At 32.1% G+C, this 23,371-nt stretch overlaps 1 long non-coding RNA gene across 1 annotated transcript; it reads right to left on the bottom strand.

The window, feature by feature from the left end:
• Positions 1-13,434: 13,434 nt before the first annotated feature.
• Positions 13,435-17,499, bottom strand: LOC143074687 (uncharacterized). Its single transcript, XR_012978006.1, has 4 exons — positions 17,369-17,499; positions 16,341-16,440; positions 15,167-15,251; positions 13,435-13,835 (listed from the first exon to the last, which is right to left on the bottom strand). It is a non-coding gene; the product is annotated as an uncharacterized LOC143074687 (long non-coding RNA).
• Between the last annotated feature and the right edge of the window lie 5,872 nt (positions 17,500-23,371).

The raw sequence follows: 23,371 nt of genomic DNA, 5'->3' as shown, positions 1-23,371 counted from the left end.
GTTGTAGTTTTTTTATGTATTACTGTATGTTCCGTTTTTTTACGGGAATACAACGATTCAGACTGTTTGTGCTTTTTAGATTGGCCATGTAGATTGTGTAAAAATGAACACGGTTGTTCCGAGTATTGTTGGTGTTGCCAGCCACAATTCTGGTAGGAAAACAATATTTTTAATGTAGGATATGCAGTTATTAGGAAATATCATGATAACATTATAACATTGTCAATATCAATAGGATTGTGTATTAATACCATTCATTGGAAAATCCATGAAAACGTTCTAGCTAAAAACTGAAAGATCGATCTGTACCTCTATTTAAAGCTTTCCGGTTGAGATCCAAATAAAATATAAAACTCTTTTTATCGAATTGTCATAATAAATTATCTTAGTACTTAAATAAAGAATAACGACTCTTACATGTAAAAACAAATGTATCAGTGAAACTAACCAGATAGATTAAATACTGACATATAAGGTAAACGGAGAGAAGCCAAAAGAATGAATACCAACTGTCATCATCCCGACTTGGTACATGCACTTTTCTGTAGAGAAACTTAACTCTGGTAGTAGTAAAGTCATAAGAGTAACACCTTTGTTTGTTTTATTTTAATCATATCAAGAATTACCTCTTAAAAGATAGATGTCGAATGAGTGCAAATGAGATCTCTATTTATCCAAGTCACTGAATATGAAAAAAAGGCAATTAAAGGTCAAAGTACGACCTTCAACACCGACCAGAAAGCTATAAAGGACCGTAAAATGAATAGGGTAAAACAACTGAAACAAGAACACGAGAAAAAAAAATTACTATCTTATCTATATTTAGAACGAGAAACGGGAAACAGCTTTGAACCACACCAACAAACGACAACCATCAAAACAGGCTATTGACTTAGAACAGGTGTATACAAATGCAGCAGGTTTAAACGTTTTTATAATCCACAAACCTTCACCCTAATATGTGACAGTAGTGCTTTAAATTATCCAAGAAAAATCAATACAACTGTGCACATAGTAAAAACAATATTGTCGACATCGCATAATAGACAATGTGAACACGATATAGTGTCAACATCGCTAACATTGTAAAGCACTTATGTACTGTTCACATCATAATAACCATATTTATCGTATCTAATCGATAAAGCTGCTACTAATATCATTATTGTTTGACTTAAATGAGCTTTTTTGAATTTTTAATCCTAAATGCTCTTCAACTTCGTACTTGTTTGGCTTTATAAATATTTTGACATGAGCGTCACTGATGAGTCGTATGTAGACGAAACGCGCGTCTGGCGTACCAAATTATAATCCTGGTACCTTTGATAACTATATTACATTAAAGTTTTGCAAAAGGAAATCCCGAATTCACCAACACGCCAACTGACTCCATTTTCAAAAAAACGACATCTGTAACAAACTTAAACTTTTAGTTACCTCTTTACAAGCAGAACCAAATACAATAAAAGGTCCAACTATGTACTGGTTTCCGAAGCTACACATAACACCTTACAAAATAGATTTATTTCGTCTTCAAACCATTTTTCCATTACTTAACTGTCTATTATACTAACTAGTACAATTGGTACAATAAAAAACCTGACAAAAAATTGTTCAAATAAGGCGTATGCAAATAGTGGTATTATTTTCTTTTGGAGTGTCAAAAATTCGTTGAGAGTACTTGATAAATTGCATGCTTATATTGGTGATGTTGAATCTGTTCAAAGTTTTGATTTTTCTACCCTATATATCACTTTGCCGTATATTCTTATTAAGAAAAAATTCACACATTGAATTAAATGGGCATTTAAAAAGTCAGAATGCGAATACATATGTTCAAACTTTTTTAGGTCATTTTTTAGTTACAACAAACAAAAGAACTATGTTGATTGGACATGCTTTTATACTATAACTGCCCATGCATTTTTACTAGATAACATTTGTGTCCGCTTAGGAGATTCCGTATATAGGCAAGTTATTGGAATTCCAATGGGGACTAACTGTGCACCACTTATTGCAAACCTGTTTCTGTATTGCTATGAGTTACAATTTAAGACTAAATTCAGCAAAGACCCCACGAAACAACATCTGCTATAAAACAGTAATAACACTTTAAGATATTTGGATGATAGTTTGGCCCTCAATAATGACGACTTCAGTATGTATACTTAAAGAAATTTATCACGATTAACTAACATTAAATAAATCTAGTATTAACAATGAAGACTGCCCTGTCCTGGATCTTGATATTCATATCATTAACGGGAAGCTTAATACCAAAATTTATGATACAAAGGATGATTTTTCATTTCCTATTGTTAATTATCCATTTTTAGATGGTGACGTTCCCTTGTCACCAACTAATGGTGTTTATATATCTCAACTTGCACGATACGCTCGTGTATGTAACAACGTATTAGATTTTAGCGAGAGCAATTTAAGTATTACTGAAAAATTATTACACGAGGGTTTTCGATATCACACACTAATCAAAATATTTACTAAATTTTATCATCTGTACAAGGACATCATTTGTAAAAATAAATCAACTTGCAGACATTTTATACGTTCGGGAATTTCACATAAAATTTTGTATGGTCATATATTTTTTACAAAGCAAAAAAATATCGGCATTCACATCAACAGTTGACAAAACCTGAACAAACTAATGAAGCAGTGATATAGTTACGATACATTAATTCTCAAAACTAGCTATAGTTGTTGGCATAATACGGGTTATGATCTTCTCATAATATTTATGATGATATGATAGTAAACCTCTAAACGGAGGGATTGTGCTTGATATTCATATGATCAAGACTTAATCTTTCTATCAGTTTAATTGAGGTCTGGAGATGGCATGTCAGGTAACTGTTAGTAGTCCTTTGTTAATTTATGTATCATTGTCATTTCGATTAGTTTCCTTTGTTACCTATTCTGACATCGGATTCGGATTACTTTTTAACTGAGATTTACCAGACGTATTGCTGTGTGTTTGTTTTTTTTTACATTTGCTACAGGTATATTGGGACGTTTGAGATACAAAAGAACATGTTTAATCCCATTGCATGTTTGCTCCTGTCCCAAGTGAGGAGCTTCTGGCATTTGTTAGTCTTGTATTATTTTCAATTTAAGTTTCTTTTATATATTTCTGAGTTTAGTATGACGTCAATTAGCACTGAACTAGTATACCTTTTTGTTTATGGGCCAGCTGAAGCACGCCTATGGGTGCGGGATTTGCTCGTTTTATTTAATTTCCATTGGTGACCTTCGGCTGTTTTCTGCTGTTTGGTCGGGTTCTTGGATCTTTGACACATTCCCCATTTCTATTCTCAAGTATACACAATACACGAACTTATCATTAATATAAATTATTGAATTACTTATTATTTTTGAAGATAAAAGCTTCGCAAGAACACATATATTTGGATTTTTTTTCTCTTTTTTACAAGTCGATCCCCAAACGATGTAAACACAAAGGTGAAGACTCGGTATACGAATTTAACACGTGGTCGACATACTATCTCTAATTGAAAAGTTGACCATGTAAAAACAAAACTAAAGATTCAATTTACAGAATAAACACGATGTTGACGATGTGATCGATATACACACAACGTCTCGGTATACGATATAAACAAAATATTAAGACGATATTGTCAACATCGGTATGTTGACGATGTAAACGATGTAAATACAAACGTATTGACTCGGTATACAATACAGACGATGTTGAAACATGTGAACGATATAAGCACACAGATGCCATGTTGACAACGTGAACAATGCAAATAGTAACTCAAGGTAAATAAAGGCAACAGTAGTATATTGGTGTCCTAAATGGATTGAGAAAACACAAATCCCTGGAAACATATCAACTATAAGAGGAAAACAAACGCACGACAGGAACATTGAAGTTAACCAACAACAGCAAAAAAAAAAAAAAAAACAAACTGGCAACATACTTAGAAACGAACTATTTGATAACAACTGTCATATTAAGACTTGGTACAGGACATTTTAAAAAACAAATGTTGGGTGGAACCTGGTTAAATAGTTAGCCAAAACTCCCGATTTATGACAATGTTGAAAATTATATCGCTGAAATGAAAACACTACCTGACAGAAATAATCATAAACACACGCAAGAACATTCCTCAAAGATAAACGCACACACAAATGATATAATATTTGACTCAACATGCAAACTTCAAAACAACAACTAACATTTTTCATCGGTACTCGGTAAAAATGGTAACCCGAACCCTAACCAGAATCGGAATTTGACGGAAATTTGCCGAACCGGATATCTAGTTTACATTAATTATTTTTTAAATTATATCTCATATATGAAAAGTTTTTGTCCAAACATCACTAACCACGATAAATTTAAGATTTATTAATGTCCAACTCGGAAAAAGTGGTAACCCGAACCTGAAAGTTGTTCTTTAACTAAACCTTGATATGCCTTAGTGTTTAAATTCGGTTTCTTATTTTATGTCATGAATGTAATAAACTTTTATATTTTACCTAAAACTGTTCTTACAACTTTGCCCAAAACTTTTTGTCGTAGAAGTTCACAAAAAAAAATAAAATGATCGCCCGTACCCGAAAGGGAGACAACTCCATTTTTTATTCGTATTTTGGGTCGATTGTGACGCTACCGGTTAACTCGGCCTATACACAATTTGACACACATTCTTATTATCGATTTATAACAATGTAAACCATTTATCCAAATTTGAAAAAGTCGAAAATAAACAATTTACAGAGCATTGGTTCGAAAATTAGTAGCTTCTTTTCGTGTATATTTCAGTCTAGACGCAATCTAATCAAATACCGGGTTGACCTCGTAAAATCTCCGATGACTATATAAGGTACATAAACATAAATACAGATATAAATAGATAAAGCGAAATCGTGCAATTGGACTTTACTAGGTCTTTTTGATTTCATATTCACTGGTGTTAAACTGATAATCGTAATTGTAAATATATTTAAGGTAACATAAGAATAGTAAACGGAAAAGTCACAAAACCTTTAGAAAAAAATCACAGAAAAAAGTCACAATGTAAGTTGGGGTATAATTTGATATAAAAAGTATATTTGAATGCACATGCCAAATCATTATGTACATCAGTGTATTATTTTTTGAATGCATGATAAAAAGTTGTGATACACTTGTATCAGATAAGTCATTGTTAAAGGTATAATATGGCTACGTTGTAAAAAATTGAGCACATCCTGCTACAAGCATGAAATTTGGCATAGACCTTCCTCAACTATTATTCTTTAATTTCAGATAGAGAGGCATTTGAAAAAAAAAATGTCTCACTTCCGGTAAACCCCAAAAATGGCGGACATCATACTTAAATCAGTTCAATATCGAAAGCTAGTGTGTAAAAAGGTGTTATTATTATGCTACTATCATAATATTTGGTACACACCTTTGTTTTTCACCTTTTTTTGGATAAAATAAATAGATTAGGTGTCATAAATAATCCTACTTCCGGTAAAATCCAACATGGTGTACATAAGCTGATTTCTTAGGTAGGGTAATAAATGTGTTTTAACGTTTTGCTACTATCATTACATTGTACAGGAAACTTTCTTTGATGCTTCTCACATTGATACAATGTATAAGACGCATGTCTTTAAAACCCTTACTTCCGGTAATATTCAAATAGCGGACAGAGAATTATCAATTTCTTGTTGTAATATTCAACTGTTTTTTGGCTTTAAGGTATTCTCAAAACCACTAATTTTATTTTGTTGTAAATGTTTAAATACAAACTTAACACTTCCGATAAAAAAAACCACAATATGGCGTAAATTTCAAAGAGTCCTCAATCCATATCTTCGATGTAGAGTTTTGGATAGATTAATAAAAACAAAATAAAATCACAAAAGTCCTAAAAAAAATTTTAAATGTCTCCCACGCAGTCTTTTTTCTTTCTTTTCAAGCAAAGAAAGAACCATATTACAACCGATAAAGGCATGGATAACAATAAGTGTGTGTGATCACTCATTGCCGAGTGCATTTAAAAGGCCAATGATAGATATTCATCCAAAGTATTGTTTTCTTTACATTTTGAAAAAAAAAATGAATACTTGAATAATAAATTGATATTTCTATGCGTTTTGTTATTTGATTTTGCCATGTGATTATGGACTTTCCGAATTGATTTTCCTCTAAGTTTAGTATTTTTGTGATTTTACTTTATACATTGTATACATCAGAAGCACCAAACAAAGGTTCCTGCACAATATAATGATAGTAGCAATACGTTAAAACACATTTGTATTACACTTTCTAAAAAATAAGTTTATTTAAGTACAATGTACGCCATGTTGGATTTTACCGGAATGAGTCAACCTGGTCATGTGCATACTGACCATTTTCATACAAAAAGTAAATAGATGTGATTTTTCCCGTGACTTTGTTTCCTGTGACTTGTTTCCTGAATATCTGAGGTAAATATTATCAAATTATTACATGACTCCTTTCATATCGCATGTATTATCAGTTTTAGGTTCAATATCAGCACAAGAGCCGCATGGCTCGAGGGCTGATATTGATAGATGGCTAATAATACATGCGATATAAAAAATGACATGTTATGATCTTTTTATCTTTTTTATTGTATGCTTTAACAATGGAGAAGAAATAAAAGATTAATATATTGATCCTTTTACGTGGTTCCCAAATAGAAGTTCAAAGTTCACGGAAGTCAGACCCCAAATTTAGTACATTCGATATGAAATCTTTCTATCATATGCCTCAACAGAGAAGAAAAACACTTTGATATGACGAATCGACAAAAAAAAAACAAGTTAAGAACAAAAGCGTTCTCATACATAACATACAACTTTATATTTTACACCATATCAAATAAGGTTTGTAACAAAAATCTCTAAAGAATGATAACAAAACATATTTAAGATTTCCGATTTGGCGAATTTCGGCAAACTCCGCTTCGGGTTCGGGGTCGGGTTACCACTTTTACCGAGAGCCTATTTCATCAACGACCAACACCACATGATATAAAAAAAAAGCAGTGAAGCGCTTCGTAACTTACTTGCAATCTCGGACTTTATACAATTATTTTCACAATAATCGTTCAAAGAATTTACATGACAATTATTGATGTTATGGAACGGCAATTTAATAATAATTGGACTACAAACGATATAATATAACAGATTATCCAACCGAAACCATAACATAAACAACAAAAAGTAATATATGAATGTAAAGACACAGTATCCAATATAAACAGGATGTTGTCACCATATTGTCAACATCGAGATGTCTGCGATGTGAACGATGTGAACACAAAAGTAAAGACTCAAAATAAAAATAGATGTTCACACGATATTGTCAACACCACAATGTTAACGATATAAACAGAAAGGTATAGACTCCGTAAACAATATAAACACGATGGTGACTCTTATTGTTCAACATCGCAATGTCTACTATGTAAATAATGTCACCACATGGTATGAATACGATACAAGTTAAACACTAATGACACGATTCAGTAGACATCACGATGTTGATAATATCGATAAAATATCGTGCACTAGACATTCTTTGCAAAAATCTTGTTATACTAGTAATAATATATGGACATGATAGCAGATAGTATCATCCTTACCGTTTTTTAGACGGCTTTGCGTATTCCTGATAAATAAAAATAAGGGAAAGCGCCTAGGACAATGTAAGACGCAAAAATGTACTATGTAATGTTGTTTTCATATATTTCAAAAATCGAAATCGTGTTGCTAACTACCGTTCATAACTATTGTAACATATATACCACCAATTAAATTGTATAAATTTACAACAAAAATGCCCAAAATTTGTTTCAACGAGTATGAATTCAATAAATAAGCACACATTTCCTTGCAAAATTTACACTTTGTTTGATATGTTATGAAACATATTATACAGACAAATATATGACACATTAAAAAAAGTAACGTACAATATAATGCAAAGTACAAAATGGTACTACACAAAACAAACAAAAACAAAAATGAATAATACACTTAACATTTAATAGAAAACTAAAGACTGAGCAACATGAACCCTACTTGAAACCGGGGTTATCACGAGTGCTGCGGAAGAGTAAAAAGATCATTTTTCACATGTGCAATTCCTCTTTGTAGTTTCAATTTAATTGTTTAGTGTCTTTGGTTAAATACTCATTCGACAAATATTGCTCAGACAAAATTTAGGAATACGGGAAAATATAAAACATAAATTGACTGATCAAAATGCCATACAATGAGTACCCTGTCTTAATTCGAATGACTGTTCATATACGAACCAAGAGTATTAACTTGAGATACTGGTGAAGTTTGACGTAACAATTTCAGTCAGAAATGTTTTTCATGTTCCGACTACAGTACAGCGTTTCCTTAGTCATGTTCATTGACATTTAGCTATATTCCCTTTCTGTAAAGAAGTTATGATTTCTTTTTTTCAGTTTAGAGAACTTTTTTACTCTTGAAAAAGGAAGAATACAATATTGTTTTCCTGAGAAAGTTTACAAGGTTGTTGATTAAAATCAACTTACTTTTGTCATCTACCTTTTTTTTTCTTGTATGTAATCGATAATTCTAAACTGATAATTTATGCTTTGCTGCAATAACCAACCATTGTTATTAGTATATAAGCATGTCAATTTTGCACCGCTCATCAAATCTTGTCTACGTTTTCTTGGAAATCATTATGTGTATGTTTTACGTTTTTGCTGGTTCATGAAGATTGCTGTCATAGCCATACACGTCTGTTCTAAAATGTCAATGCATGAGGTAAGGCAGGTTATAAATAGCACAAATTTTATATGTTGTTCAGAAATAACATAAAAAATGTATACCTTCTGTGTTCTGTAATTATGGAATATCTAGAAAAAATACCAGCATCAACTTCAAGCCTTAAACAAGGAACCGTTTGTCGTAAGTGCAGTTTGACATACATACAAATGGCCCAACACCCGATTATTTGTGATGTTAAAGTTTGTTTAATAAATGTTTGTAAATGTTTTTAGACAATATGGATTTCCATTAATTATTATAAATGTGGCAGAAAAGATATCAGTCTTAATTTGTCGTCAACCTTTTAAATTGCTGTTATCATTTACCGATCGTGTTCAGAATATGAAGACATTTGATAAAGCATCAAGGGGATACCCCAAAAATAGCTATAGCCATGCAAGAAAAAATACTGTCTTCCACAATAAACGGCTAGGTGTATAGATAATATGTAAAGCTCTTAAGAATTCAGAGGGTAGTAAAGTAATATCACAAAAAACGTTTGAGATTCCGATATTTGTTTGTGCGAGTTTCACAAAGACAAAAAAATGATCGTTGAATTTCTCAGTTTTTGTCTTAATAATAATACGCTTAAGTGTCACTTAAAATTACAATTTTATCAGTGTGTTTTTAGTTTAGCATTCATCTAATATTCTTCATTGGTAAATCACATTACCCAGACTACATCACATAAAAAATTGTATCTTTCGTTTATTTAACACAGACATTCTTAACATTCCTACATTTGGATCTTTGCCTTAAACAATCAAAATGATTAAAGTAACAAAGTACGGTTTAAAACACAAATTGAAAAGAACAGCTGTGTTAATACCTAACAGTTATTCATGAACGAATTTAATTTTGTGAGAAGATGAATCACACATTTTTTTCGAAAAAAAGAACGTTAACAGTCCACCTTTTATTATATGTTAAATGCACATCCTTCACACAAGGTATTATTTTCACTACATCTTTATTTCATATTGCTTTTTAGGGAAAACTATCAGTATCAAACTCGTTCTACCTGTTAGTCAAATGCGTTTTGTTAAAATAAACTTTTTCACTTTTTTTGGTCTTTTTGAAAATGTTGTTTGTGCTATATTTAGACCTACAACGAAATTTGTTTAAAATTCACACGTACAAACAAAAAAATGGTTTTTATCCAACGCAATCATGGGTTTGGATCTTTTCATGATAAATAACAAAGTTTATAATACAGGAACTTCTTAGGAAGCTAGAAAGATAACAAATTAGCAATATCCTTTAACTCTACTTTCCGCTATATAGATGATGATCTTTCACTAAATAATTCGAAATTTGGTGACTATGTTGAACGCATCTATCCCATTGAACTAAAGATGAAAGATTCAACAGATACAGTTAAGTCGGCCTCAAATCTTGATTTACATCTAAAAATTGACAATGAGGGTCGGTTGAAAACAAAACTTTACGACAAAAAAGATGATTTTAGCTTTCCAATTGTTAACTTTCCATTTCTAAGCAGCAACATTCCAGCAGCACCTGAATACGGTTAATATATCTCCCAATTGATACTATATTCCAGTGCTTGCATTTCCTATCATGAATTTCTTGATAGAGGGTTGTTGCTCACAAGAAAGCTATAAAATCAAGAATTCCAAATGGAGAAGCTGAAATCAACACTGCGTAAATTTTACGGACGCCATCACGAGTTGGGTGACCGTTATGAAATAACCGTTTCACAAATGATATCGGATATGTTCCTTACATCGTAACTACAATCGCCTTCCCTTTCATGAATGTGACCTACCGAATTAGACTATTTACCGTATTTGTTATCACATAAGTAACACGACGGGTGCCACATCTGGAGCAGGATCTGTTTACCTTTCCTGAGCATCTGAGATGACCCCTAGTTTTTGATGGGGTTCGTGTTGTTTATTCTTTAGTTTTCTATGTTTTGTCATGTGTACTATTGTTTGTCTGGTTTTTTTTCATTTTTAGCCAGTCACTTTATTTTTGAATTATGAGTTTGACTGTCCCTTTGGTATCTTTCGTCCCTCTAAAGGGATTCTAGCAGATCACTTTGTCATATGTACGGAAAAAAGAAAAAATCTGATAAACTATAAGTGTGTATCTCCGTCCGACATTAGTTTCTTAATTGCTTCATATACTAAAAGAGGATATACAACATTATTGCAAAGAACCTGGTATGGCAAATTGTGAACGAACTATAAATTAAATGGGGTAATACCATTTTTTGATAAACGTATAACCTTCAACAATGACAAAACCGATACTGTATCGTCAGCTTTAAAAGTCCACGACGAACTTTCTTTTTCTTTTTACATTCAGAAATAAATCATCCATCAAACTTTAATTTCAAGGAGTACTTCTTGTTTTATAGTTATAGCTGTTTCGTGCGATTTCATGTCATTATTGCCTCAATCGACCGAAAATAAAGTTGTAGTATAACATTTCATAGGAAGTACAGCATCTGGTATAAGAGAATAATATTGAACGATGTCTTCATCATTATATAAGTTACATTACCTTTTATATGGCGCATATTTTGAATATTGGCTTACTTGTTTGTCTCGAAGTTTAGCTATATTTCAAACACTTTGTTTGTTCTTCCGTCCGATCGTCTAGCAATACGTTTGTTATTTTTCCCAGAAACAACGTTACTGAATGAATTCATATTTGCTCATTAGCTTGAAAGCGACCAGTTTTAACGTGTGTACACTTTCTGATTTCATACAATCAGGAAGTGCTCTTTCAAGACTTCATACAATCTGAAAGTCCAACCAGTACAGTTTGAGGACCAAACAGCAAATTTACAACAGCAATGTAAAATCTGTCCTACTGTATGGTTCAGAAACTTAGCATGTTTTAGTGAGTGACCTTCTTCAAAAAGTAGATGCTTTCCATACTAGCTGCCTAAGAAAGATCAACAGAATATTCTAGCCAAGTGAGATCAGCAATAAGAGCCTTTTAGAGAAATGTAATGCTAAGAGTATAACAGCAGGAATCAAACAACGAAGATTTAGCTGGTTAGGCCATGCACTGAGAATGCCACAACATCGCACACCTAAAACAGCTCTATATTGGACACCACCAGGAAAAAGGAAACCAGGAAGACCTATAATCACCTGGCAAAGAATTGTAACAGCAGAATTATAATCAATGCGCTACACATGAGGTCAAGCCCAGTTCATGGCTAAGGACAAAGAGAAGTGGAGGCAGTTTGTTGTGGCCTTATGTCCAACTTGGGATGCAGAGGATAAATAAGAAGTAACACTTTCTGATGTATCTGTCTACAATTAGTGTACATTTGCCGATACTTCAATTTTTATCCTTCAATATGTTGAAGTACAATAGGGATATGCTTATTGGACACCAAAATAAGAAGACGTTGTATGATAAGAAGACGTAGTATGATTACCAAATGAGGCAAATCTCAACCAGAGACTAAACGACTATTTGACATCGGACGGCCTTCAACAATGAGTAAAACCCTTACCGCATAGTGAGTTATAAAGGCCCGCACATGACCAATGCAAAACAACTCACACGGGAAACTTACGGCCTGATTTAAGTACAAATCAATGAACGACATACAAATATGATTTACAAATAACAATCGACAACCATCGATTTACAAGCTCATTTAACAGCATGTGAACGGGCGTTTTTTTTTTTGGTCTATCACATCCAGTTTGATATACACAAAAAACAATACAACCAATACAACCAATTAAGCAAACTAACCTGTGACAATTCTACATCTATTACCAATGTGCTTAAAATAAAACAAAAAATGACACCAATATATTTTTATTGAAATCTTTTTGACGGACTTTTGTTGAACGTTTTTCTACATACACATACTATTGGTGCGGGAATAACTTGCTGCATTGAAGACCTGTTGGTGACTTTCTGCTGTTGTCTCTTTGACACATTTCCCATTTCCATTCTCAATTTTACTTTTACATGTTTTTAAAATATCAACTAAACTCGGCAATTTTGTTTATGTACCAAGTCCAATACAGGATGAGACACTTTTTGTTATTCTATTTACGAATAGGGGTGTTGTACGACCTTTTCTATCCATGAGGGTCTCGCACATGCAGTCGCCTTTGTTATTTTGATGATAGTCTGTTGAATTTGGTCGTACAATGACAAATCTACATACAATTTGGAGTCTGCTAAATGCTATACAAGAAAAATAAGAAAATAAAGACACAAAATATTAGAAACGGCAGGTACTTTTTTTTAAATTCGCGCACCTGGATTCATGACGTCAGTGAATATTCCGCAAAATCATGACTTCATTTAAAGCGACGTCGCGAAACGTTAGCGTTCTCATTCGAAACATCGCGAAATTACAACGTTCTGTTTACAAACGTTGCGAAAACAACATGAAACGTTATTATCTGCTCCTGCTACTGTATCGTATTCCCTTAACACAAAAACATGTGTTGTTTGTCTATATTAACTTAGTACACAATTGTTCAACAATATCAAGTTCATGTTGTAGTACTTCTTTTCTTTTAGACATAATAAAGGTTTGGCTGTCATTTGCGTTCGAGATGACACAAAAATTTATTTATATTTGTAACATTTAAGCAATTCTTTACAGTTTTGTTTAGATACACACATACATCTTTAAAATATTTCACATTATTTTCCACAATCAAACTTTTTAATATCAACCAGACCACAAATAATACACGGCCAAACAAACACACGATTCCTCAGCTTACCCAGCTTATCATGATCAGCAAGGCAAAGATAAATATCACGCACAGGTTGTATTATGAAGCCTACTATAAACAGAAGCATTCCTATAAGATAAAGTCCCAATAATATGGGAGATAAAAGGCATACTATGGCAAATTTAATCTTGCTTTCTTTGAACAATGGGCAAAACAATATGTTTTTATCTTTGTGGTCTCTATATTCCTCCTCGCAGCAAAATATAGCAGCACAGAGAATAAGAGTCTTCTGCAAGATTGCAATCTGCTCCAAGTCTAAAATAGAAAATCAAAAACATCTATTTGATGTAAGGTATGTATTTTTAGTGAATCTGTTAATATGAAGATAATTTGTTAGGCAAGGAGAGTCCAATATCCAATCTTGGTAATTAAGCATGCTATGACGGGTACATGTATTGGCCAACATTTTTGAATTTTACTGTATGCTTTATTCATAAAAACGTAAAAGGGAACATAATCTTCGACTATTCAAATACTCTCCGATGTGGATAGGTGTTTCCATCTAGATTGACATTATATGTTTGTGCTACAATGTAAAGGTAATGTTAAAAACATGCGATTACATATAAAAAAGTGAAATATAGAAAAGATATATTGTGTTTTACCCTGCATTATATCGATCGTAAAGAATTTTTAATATTGAACTAAAATATTTCACTTGTGGACGTCTAGCGTTCTTTTTGATACTGTTGGTCTATATATTTTGTGCAGATAAACTCATCATAGATACCAGAATGGAAATTTATATTCAAACCAGACGTGCGTTTCGTTTATAAAAGACTCATCAGTGACGCTCGAATCAAAAATGTTAATCGGTACATTCCCTAGTGTTTGCTAGACGCGCGTTTCGTCTACAAAAGGCTTATCAGTGACTGTTGAATCAAAAAAGTTTAAAAGGCCAAAGAACGAAGTTAAAGAGCATTGAGAACCAAAGATTCCCAGAAGTTTTGCAAAATACAGCTAGGCTAATCTACTCCTGAGGTAGAAAAGCCTTGGTATTTCAAAAAAAGTTTTGTTAACAGTTAATTTATAATTATGAAAAAAATCAATGATAACTCAATTCAACACAGAAGCGCTGACTACTGGTCGGGTGATACCCTCGGGGAATTAAAACTGTGTGTATTTTGTACAGGTTAAGACTGGCTGAAAACCTGTTAAAAAAAAAGACCCATCAAGCGTCGTAAACACTTTATGTTTATCTTATCTGACTATTGAGTAGTCATTGTGTTTTTTAATGAAAAGTCTATCTATGAATTATGACTTTGAATTTAAGATAAATAAAAACAAAGTGGTATAACAGTGTTTAAAAGCCAGAAATTGATTGAGAGACAACTAATAATTTCTACATACTAAAACCGAGTGAATTACATTAACTATGAAAGAAACAAAAAGAACAACAAAAACAAAGAATTGCAACAAAAAAAACCAAAAAAAAAAACCGCCAGTTCAACATACGAAGTAACGAAGTATTAGATAACAACTGGCATATTTATGATTTGGTATCGGACAGAGAATGAAACAATATTGTTTAAACCATATTTTTTTAGCTAGCCAAACCTCCCGATACATAAGTAATAAATACTCACAAATAAGAGTGAAATCACGTACGTCATATCGTCCCGTCAAAGGCTCAACTGTTGCTATTACATGTTGGCCATCATAATTGGTTATCTGCATTTAAGATGAACAGACTAGACTATTATATCGGATTTGTCTACAGTAATAAACTATCGTGACACAAAACTTCGATAGTATCCATATAGTACGATTCAAGAACAATTCGTAATTCTTTAAATTTGTCTTTATTTACCCAGGGGGACAACGTATGTAGTATTATTTTAAATTATCGATACGGCATATTATGAATGAACAAATCAACATATACATTAAAGAATATAGTAAATGTGTCTTACATTGATTGCTGGCCGTTATATATAATCACTTTATTAAATATAGAAAAAAAGTTGTATGTTACGTTGGTTGTTATTGACATATCCCATCACGAGTTGGTTAATTATTATAAAATGTGTTTGTCATGGAAATTCACGGCAATGTAAGATTATCGTAACACATATATTGCAACTATTTCCTTTATTATGAAACCATCAAATGGAAATTTTCACCTCATTCATGTTTTGTCTAAGCAATACGATAGTTATCGAATATGAATGAGGAACAACCGAACCTTCAGCTACCAGATGTCAACATAGGTGTTCGTAAGGGATCGTTTTTAAGTTTGATGCATTGTTTTGCGCGCTATGGATCGCTGATGATGGTTTTTGCAAGATATTGTCAGCCTATTTTTGACCAATCAGTTTGGATATTCCGATAGTGTCGTCTTCCGCTTATTTTGTGGACAAAATTATGATAACCCTATCCATTTGTCGATGTGAATTAGGAGGCCAAGTACATGCTTATGGAACAACCAACCAAGAAACAGGAATTTACAGTTCATTGTTAATATGCGGCCTTAAGTAGAGAAGTATTCGTTCGACACATCAAGCTTGTGACACATGTTACCTCAACCAGACTAGCCAAACAGTCAATGACTGCATTGTATCCACATGGTAATAATGAGTAAGTCAACTACTATTGTGTGTGATAACTCTTTTATGTATTTAGATTTGAAAATCAAATAACTCTTTTAAATGTATGAATATAAACTCATCATAGATACTGAATGTATTTTACAGTGTTCAGATACATTAGTATACGATGGGAAAATGTAAAGATTCACATTTTACTCATAGTTTTACTTACGTTGATCACAAACTCAGATGTGTTGGTCTCGAACTTGAGCAAAAATAGTAAATTCTGATTTGCTGTGCATATCTCATACTCATTTTTGCATTTCCACAGCCTAATGTATAAACAAGAAGTGAAATCAAGACTTTAATCTTATTAATGCTTTTCAATTATTAGGTATTTGTTGTTTCCGGTGAGTTCTCTAAACTGTTTTTTTTTTTTCATTTTATCATAATGAGAACGGTTTTATAATTATATTTAAACATTTGATTGCCTCAATAGAATTTAATATCTTTAGCAAATGAATGCAAAATTAAATTTGTTGTGACCATTCCTGGACATCAAATTAACCTTACAGTTTCATGTAATATTCTAGAATTACTGGCTTCACGTACAAAGTCTTCTTTTTCCATGTTAAATTTGAAAGTAAAAATAAAAAATATTGTTAAGTTATAGATATTTCATATATTTTGAAAAGTTGTGCAGTGTTTTGCAAATTATACCATAGCTTTTGTTGAAACCCCTGGCAATATCCTCATAAGACGTAGTCGAGTGAGGTTACCGAGGGATGTCAACATAAACTATGAAGTGTTATTGCCGAAGTTTCAACAGAGGCTATACTATTATTTACAAAACACCGCAATATTAACCAAAACATATGAAAAATATGAAATATCAGTTTTAACATATTGCATCTTTCGCTGTTTAACATTCTATATTTCATATATTTTGGTTTGTTTACTTTAAAATAATTTTACCACGAATCGGTAAAATAACCCATTTCAGACCTTAAACTTGAAGCACGGGCTTCAGAAACATCGGGAAATCAGTTTGCAAAGATGTTATGGATAAGGACACAAGACACTACTATTACAGCTTTCTGATATTTTGAAAGATTGCTGTAATCCCAGACTTAAAGTAAAACTGCAAATAGTAATTATTATTATTTTTTTTTTTCAAAATGTTCGAAATGTTTTAATTTTTTATATAGTGTGCCATAACAGAAAGAAAATCTTATATTTTGCATTGAATAGAAACCTTACCTTTTCCTTACATATCCAAGCTTAAATCCCGATTGATTGTAAACATTCAAAATACTTCTAAAACATTTTCCGTTCACTCGATTACACTCCAGTAAAATGTTTCCCTTATCATCAACAATGTTGACTTCTTGCCTTTTTTCATTTCCTGTAAGAGCATGAAGAGAGTTAAGACATACATTAATGAAAAATAATAGGATTACTGTACTTACTTTGAATGAAGCCTCGAGATGTCTATCATAGTTCACAAGTTTTTCACCTATATCCATGATCTTACGGAGAATGATAAGTTTTGTCACGGATTACAATTCTCCAATATTATCATAATTTAATAAGAAATCTGTCAGAACAATTGTTGATAGTATGACCAGTTCCAACAATGGTTGGAGTAACGATGGAATGTCATTAACGATTTCTACTTTTTTTCTCTTGTCTGCTTGTTTGCAACTATTGTTTCCTCGAATTGTACATTATGTTGCAAATTCTAAGAAGGCTAACTTAAGAATGGAAATAGCGAATTTGTGCAAGAGACAACAACCGCAGAAAACAAGTTAACTTAATATATTACTGAATATATAATAAGCAAATAAGCAAGTTGACTTCATCAATGGTAGACAAGAGCAAGGTATGCTTTATCAGGCCTGCTGCAGCCCTTTTGATAAATGTGCTCCAGACCAGGTATGCCGACAACAGTCTTTGATCATTCCTGATCACTTGTTCTGCTCCACACCAGTAAAAATGCAATCGAGTTTGAGTTCCGCATCTTCTGGAGCAAGACCAATTGACTGACAACTTATAATATAGTGCAGTCATTATATGCTTTTTTTATTGAAGGCTAAATCTACATTGTTAAATTACATCTTTATTATTCAATTGTTCCAACAATGGTTCAAATCAATGCCTCTTCTAAGAATCTTTCGATCTCAGATTGTAAACTTTCTATTTGTATACAGCACGTAAAATGAATGATCAAAACAAAGCCGTCACCATAACAATGTCTAACGTCAATTTATGTTGGAAGTTAGAAGTAATGATGACAAAATGTGAGCACTCAAAATTGATGCAGACAAAATTGTGTTGTCAAAATATGTAAATCTTGCTGTCATTTTAGTAAAGAAAAATATAAATCGAAAATGTTGAATTATTATGTATGTCTACGAAGCTACAAGATATTACGTCCTATCAGATTAAACGCAAAAACTGATCGATATTTTATTATTGCAATGCAAATAAAGTAAGTTTTTGTTACTTCGAACACATGTTTTTTTGTTTTGTTAAATCTATCTGAGTTCTGAAATGACAACCACACATTGATACAGATTGAAAACTACATAGAACGTCTACTTTCTAAAATGATTTTCTTTTTTGAAAAGGCAGACAACGGATATATTTGTTTTCCGATAAAACATACTTGTTGAACAGTTGGTCAGGTTATGAATGCACCCATACATGTATGTACAACATTAGGGAAATCGAGAAAATGTTAAATTTCATTTGAAGAAAATCCTGTTATACCTTGCAGATTAGTAACATGTAGTATGTAGAAATATGACGATTCAACGACCCGTATAAAAAGTCTTATGGATTTTTTTGGCATAAAAACAATCGTTGGCGGGACATAACCTGGAAAAGAAAATTCTACGGATATGTTGGGTAATAAATGTATATACAAATGTATTTTCACTCCGTGAAGGTTTCAGTATGTTACTGTATCAGGATTAGATTCGAATTAACAATATAGCTGAAAACATCTAAATCTTTTAAATCATGGTTTTAAAGTTTTGCTTTAATAAAAAGGGTGAACATACCTTCGTTACTGCTTGTCAATGTGATTTTGTTATCAACACCTATATTGATATTGTATTCTTCTGAAAGTAAAATCATCATTTCCTTCTATTTTCATTTTTTTTCACACTGAAAACAGAGCTCATGTAATTTTAGGCGTAATATTACTATGAAAGATGTATGCAAAGATTTGTTTTCAAAAGAATTAAAAATTTTGAAAAACAGATTCATTTTTTTCATGTCATGAAATTTTGGTTGAGGTCAATATTCATATATTTTACATTGTATTTCCGTTTACCTTGTTTGTGATCACGCTTACATGTATAAATTGTTTCACTGTAAATCTGAATATATTTTGATTCTTATTTACTATTGTATATGTTACCATGCATGAGCGTAGCACATTGTTTTACTGATAAAATGCAAGTTGGTAGAAGGTGTGTAACAACTGAACAATGAAGAGCTACAATTAATGATGTTTGTAAATGTATTTTTCCGAAGGTTATTACCAGCCAGGTAGTGATTTGTTGAAAAATTACTATTTAAAACGTTTGAATTATTCTGAACACTTACAGTTGTCTACACCTACACTTGACCTAGGTATGCATTTTCTTTACCTTGATCTCAATTTAACGCTCTATGTATTTGATTTGGCTTTTAATCTTTTTGTTTCAAACGTCACTCATGAAGCTTATGACAGACACATGTAATGTTAAATTGATGAATGTTGTGTTGTCATAAACATTGGAATTTGACCGCTTTATCACTATATACGACAATTCCAAAATATGATGCATACATAACGTGACAGTAGTGTCCTAAATTTCGAAATAAGCGCTTAGAAAAGTATTGTCGTCATTGAAAGAGTTTTGTTTTTGGTATCATGAATTAATAATCCGAAAACCAATTTTATAAATTTACTTGATTTAAAAACAAAGATATTGCACAAGTTAATATTCTACCAGAACCTAAACTACGCTGATGTAAATATTCCGAACCCCAATTGGATAAAAAATTTAAAAAAAGGTCCTACAGATGATACAAACATTCTAAATCAAGAGTTTCCCTATACATTATAGTGTTAAATGCTGAAAAAAAAATGATTACCAGCATAAAAAAAACCTGAATAAAACGTTTGTGCGGAAAAATTTCTGGCTCAGATAAATTAACAAAGTACCCCCCCCCCCCTTTTTTAAGTTAAGTGGTTGCTTCTTTATGAAAGCCATTTTGATGATTTGCAGTAATAAAGATGTCTCGTTTAGCATTAGAAAACGTAGGCTGCAGCAGCGTGCTTACTGGCGAAGAATATATATTGTTATTCTCATAAAGCCAATGCATTACATCGGTACAGAGATTGAAGGAGAAGAAGGAATGATATATTAGGGATTACTATATTCCTATCTTTTCTGTTTGTTTCAAATGGTATTCTTTTACAAGGAGTATTTGGAAAAGGGAGGGGGTAATGTTTTGGGTTTTTTAGTTTTAAGGGTAATTTAACGGATCCGAGATACATGTACTAGACAAACAATACATTTACCTCACACTTTTTAAGTAATGCATTTATGAGTGAATCTTTGTTTGAGTAAAGACCAGTGGCAAACATTTCTGTGAAAGTCAAGTCAATTCGGAAAGACCTTAACTTTCAAATGAATTATGTGTTCGGCAATGATGCTGCTTTGAATCTTGATAAGGGCTTAACAAAGCTACGTTATGTTTAAAAGAAAAAAATATATCAAGTTTAGACAAATATTTCTGTAAAGAACTTTATAAATAATTGTTATAAATAACAATTCTATTCAAAAATTGTTTCTTCCTTAAATATACACGGTGAAACTAATGTTTTAAATGCCTAGTTTTGTGTACACTTAATCTACACAAGGCCTACATCGAGTATCGACTGCATGTAGACAAAACATGTTTTACACTACATGTAAACATTGAGTTTTATCAATGGGAACGTAATTTTGTTGGTTTACGTGTGAGTTACAAACTTACACAACACCGAGTTTAGGTCAATGTGAACACGGCCTTAGTAAATCGATGTAATGACAGACATCATATATGTACATCAAATCCATCTACGGATAGGCCTGACATAACAAATTGTGAAATAACAAAAATAGAAAATCAAACACATTCATTTGACAAAATTTTGAACAGTATAACAAATAAAACATTGTTGTAACGTCATTTTATTGTTTTACCCGTTCTTTATTTCAGTGATTGGACTATCATTTACCTGTAGGAAACCATTATGTTACCTTTAACTGTCCAACATTTTGAAGAATAGCCCTCTTCTTGCTTAAAAATATTGGACAGCTAAAGGTAGCATAACTGATTCTTACAAGTAAATGATAGTTCTATCACTGAAATAAAAAGAAATATTAATTACTCTTATTGTTTTCATCATGTAAAGAAAAATACAACCAAAGAACAAATGACAGTTAAAACTGATTAATTATGTATGTCAACTTCCAAAATACACTATTTTGTCACTCATCAAAACGGTTTTTTGAGGAAAAAATCACTTTCAGATTTTTAACTCTACCAATACTTATATTACAGATATTTTTCTCATGTTATTTCGTTGTCTCTTTTCGCACGTATTCAAGAAGTTGATTATGCTCGTTGTAAGTCTTGTTTTTTTTTGCCAGTCTTGTTTTTTTTTGCCAGTCTTGTTTTTCTTGCCTTTATGTTTTTTTCTTCAAAAGATGTATCCCAGTCCGTCTTTCAGTAATCAAAATTGACCTCTGGTGTTGTCCTTATTCTTCCTAACATCAATTTTATCTACAATTAAAAGGAAAAAAGCAATAAAGTAATGCTTGTAGAACTTGATAAATAATGCCGCAATATAAGGGCCATGAACAACCTCAACCGTATCCTGTGTACAAAGTGCGAATCTAGAACTTCCTTCATGAACCAGGGGACTATAATACTTTTTATAATTTTCCGGTTTCGGCGTTGATTTACATTTTTTTTTTTTTTTTTTTTTATTGCTTAAATATATGGATATAATGCAACATTCGTTGTAACATGTATAAACGACGATGAACATGGTAAACAGAATAAAGGAAGACATTACCAAATTTTATCTGTCAAACAAACCAATCGTGTGTCCGACTCGCACTTTGTTCGCAGTGATAGTTTTATAAAAGTTTTTTTTCAAAAGAAAATCGAGATAAAATTACGTTTCGGTAACATTTAAAAAACACAAGGGACTCAATAAACAAATAAACGAAAAAAGAGCGATACGACCTTGCAGAAAGACAAAAAAAACAGAAAAAAGAAAGGGGCAGGACGGGTATTCATGTGGTACCGTTTGGGGAAACAATAACAGTCTCTTGAAAATGCCAACAACAGAATATAACTGATTGCATGTTGTTATCTCTTCGTTTGTTCATATTAATTATGTGTTTGAAATAAAATCGACTGCGGTACACTCGATATTGTTCAACAAGAACCTGTCTTCATATACTATTCTTTTTTTTTCTCATTAACCCTGAAAAAAATAAAACCCACGAAGAAACAAGAAACTCATAAGAGAAATATGATAAATACAAAACTTACCTTTATTATCGGATTTTACTATATCCTCTCTGTAATCCACACTGAAATAATATATCTGAATAGATTCTGAATACACATTTGATTTTAATCCAAAGTTTCAAACAACACAATCACTAATAACGACATCTCTTTCTTCGTTTTTGCATTAAGAATATAGTTTCATCACTTTCTCCATTTTACAACACAAAACGCATGTAAAGGTATTCTCGGAAACTATGAGCAGAAACTATGAGTAGTCATTGCGCACGCAAAAGTCATGCGTGTTATTCTTCATGTAGGAACACAGGTTGTTTACCTTTAGCTGTACTTTCTTTTTTGGCTATTTTTTTTTAAGAGGAGGAACTACTGTTTAAAAGGGCCAACATGTAGGATATATTTTAATGTAAAGAAGTTTACTCACAAAACAATTTTCATACCTTAAACAATGTTTTAAGTAAGATATAAGCCTCTTACAGTCTATTCTGTAAAACATTGAACAGGTCTGAGGTTTGCGGCCTCAGACCTGTTCATTATTTTACAGAATGGACTGTTATCGGCTTATATCCCTTACATAACCACTTAAGTACAGGCTTCTGGGTCGATACAGGGAATACCAGATGTGACAAGATCACACATACATCTTAGTGCACAACCCTCCTAAAACTTGTGGTTGAA

Source organism: Mytilus galloprovincialis, chromosome 5 (genome assembly GCF_965363235.1).
Source record: "Mytilus galloprovincialis chromosome 5, xbMytGall1.hap1.1, whole genome shotgun sequence".
Lineage (NCBI taxonomy): Eukaryota > Metazoa > Mollusca > Bivalvia > Mytilida > Mytilidae > Mytilus > Mytilus galloprovincialis.
The sequence above is the reverse complement of the archived record's forward strand: the minus strand, read 5'-3'. Positions and strand labels throughout refer to the sequence as shown.